The sequence below is a fragment of the Cebus imitator genome, unplaced genomic scaffold, assembly GCF_001604975.1.
Source record: "Cebus imitator isolate Cc_AM_T3 unplaced genomic scaffold, Cebus_imitator-1.0 Scaffold190, whole genome shotgun sequence".
NCBI classification, from domain to species: Eukaryota; Metazoa; Chordata; class Mammalia; order Primates; family Cebidae; genus Cebus; species Cebus imitator.
The window spans coordinates 2174621-2177462 of NW_016107505.1; the positions used below are offsets into that span (position 1 = coordinate 2174621).

General features: G+C 44.3%; 1 pseudogene; it reads right to left on the reverse strand.

Moving 5' to 3' along the window:
* Positions 1–617: 617 nt before the first annotated feature.
* LOC108316593 lies at positions 618–1134 on the reverse strand (annotated as a pseudogene).
* Between the last annotated feature and the right edge of the window lie 1708 nt (positions 1135–2842).

A 2842-nucleotide genomic window follows, 5' to 3' on the forward strand; every position in this document is an offset into this window, starting at 1 on the left:
TGTTTACGATATCGGGAGTAATATCATCTTCCCCCCTTCTGGATATTATGAACAATATCACAGAGGGGGTGTACAACCCCTGCTATATGGGGAGTGATATTATCCTCTCCCCATCTGGGTATTTCAAACAATGTCACAGGGGGATGCACACCCCCTGTGATATGGAGGCTAATGTCATCCTCTCCCTCCCTGCATATTAAGAACAATATCACAGGAGGGTGTGCACTGCCTGCGTTATGGGGAGTAATATGTCATTCTCTATAATCTAAAATGTAGTTCTCTTTCTCTAAGCTGAGAGTGTCCTATCATGTCAGTGTCTATGTCATGAAGAAAAGGAGACTTAGGTGAGATGCTTTGATTGATCACAACTGCTGCATCAATTGCCTAGGACCTCAACAGCTTCATGCAAGTCTGGGAAATGCTGATACATAAGGTTATTGCCTTAGCTGACTTAAAACTACCCCATGCAGTGGTACATATCAACCCTTAGTGACACTTTTAAAAAACAAACAGGTTGAAAAAATAAACAGTTTTTAAAAAACAAACAGGTTATACAGCATCTGCCTTTAGAGTTATCAACTCAGGAATTCTCTCAATTATCAAATCTTGCAGAGAAGTTATGTTTCTTTCTCAAAATCCAGGTGATGATGATATTCCTGACTCCAGATCTGGCATTTTTCATCCTCACTGTCTTGTGAATCTTCATCTGCTGCATCTACGTCTGGTAAATCTACATCCTCGTCACCACACATGTTCATCATCTCCGAGACCCGATCAAAATTAGCCATGTCTTCATCTGAGTCATCTTCCCAGTCTTCCCAATTGTTGAAGTCCACACAGCCAATCAAGTTTTGCCTTTTCTTTTGTTAACCTTGGCCATGACTGGCCAGATTCTCCTTTTCCTACACAACATAAAATTGATCTGTCTGTTATTTTATGCTTGGAATCATTTGGATCAATGCAATAAAAAGGATCAATTTTATTTAAATGCTTAAAATGATCACTTCCTCTGAGACAACTGAATGTAAGTTTGGATGTTTCAAAATTTACATGAACATCCTTACTGTCGTCAACACACAATGGAACGAAGACACAGTCCCTTGGATCGCACCCAGTTGCAGAAGCAGGCTGCATTGTGAACGGGGCAGGGGACCTGCGAGCCGGTGGGCGGCCCCCAGGCGGGGCGGCTGCTGGGGCGTCCACTTCTCTCCGCTGGCGGTGGCGGTGGCGACTCCGCCTTTTCTCCCCGGTTGTGGCCTCTTCTCCCTCCCCTCAGGCGATGACGGCAGCTCAGCTGCTTTTTTAGATGCTTTTCTGCTTAGATCAGGGGAAATTGGCTGGATTAAATTAGCCACAGGAGGGCTCCATTGCAGTTTCTGAAAAAAAATTTCTGCAGTCGCCGGCGCAGTGGCTCACGCCTGTAATCCCAGCACTTTCGGATGCTGAGGCGGGCGGATCACCTGAGGTCAGGAGTTCCAGACCAGCCTGGCCAATATGGTGAAACCCCGTTTCTACTAAAAATACACAATTAGCTGGGCATGTTGGCGGGTGCCTGTGATCCTAGCTACTTGGGAGGCTGAGACAGGAGAATTGTTTGAACCCAGGTCCAGGCTGGGCAACAAGAGTGAAATTCCGTCTTAAAAAAACAAAACAAAACAAAACAAAAAACATTCTGCAGTCATACTTTCTGGTACACAGTTGTGTCTCTGCAGTCTTCAGTGGGCCATGCCTATTTATAAAGGTGAAAAAAGAAGCCAGGGTGGCCGGGTGCAGTGGCTCAAGCCTCTAATCCCAGCACTTCGGGAGGCCGAGGTGGGTGGATCACCTGAGGTCAGGAGTTCGAAACCGTCCTGGCCAACATGGTGAAACCCTGTCTCAACCAAAAAATACAAAATTAGCCGGGTGTTGTGGCACGCACTTGTGATCCCAGCTACTCGGGAGGCTGAGGCAAGAGGATCTCTTGAACCTGGGAGATGGAGATTGCAGTAAGCTGAGACTGTGCCACTGCACTCAAGCCTCAGCAACAAGAATGAAACTCCGTCTCAAAAAAAAAGAAAGAAAAAACACAAGGCATGTAACTCAGGTACCTTTTGGTATCTTTTGGATGTCCACTAACAAAAATTCTAGAAAAATTTCTGGAAACCTAGAGTATATTTCTGTGGGAAATAGCACAAAATTGAGACTTGAAATGATAAGCTCTGATTTGTTCATTTTTTTATCTTAAACATTTAAGCCAAGATTGTGCCACTGCACTCCAGCCTGGGCGACAGAGCAAGACTCCATCTCAAAAACAAAACCAAAAACAAATAAACCACAAACCCTACTTTTTCATTAAGTCATCTCCAACACTCCCCATTGGAAGGGATAGTCTCCTTCGCTGATTTATTGTGGCATTTACTGTCCTTCTGAACAATAGGGCCCTTATTATACATGGTCTTGTGTTCTAATTGTGTACATCTTTTCCCATCTGAAAAACGGGGACATTTTTTGGATGGTAGGGAGTGTGTCTTCTTGCAGTATCTAGCACAGTGCTCTAAATACAGTAGATATTCAATAAATGATTATTAAATCAAAATGTCAGATGGATATTTTAATGAATTGGCTGAGTGAATCAATGATTTAGGGGGTCAAATCCAGTTTTGCAACTCTTGATTCATTGCCTACATGAAAGGCATGAAAGTGTCCAGCATCAATTAGAATCAGTGAAGACGATTTGTGGAAAATTCTGTCTGTGGGAGCCAGAAGCAACCAAGTGAGGGGGTGTTCAGTTGTGGGAGTGGAAGGCCAGAAACTAGAGAAGCCAGAAACCTGCCGTCCCTGTGCAGGCCTTAGCTGAGAGGGA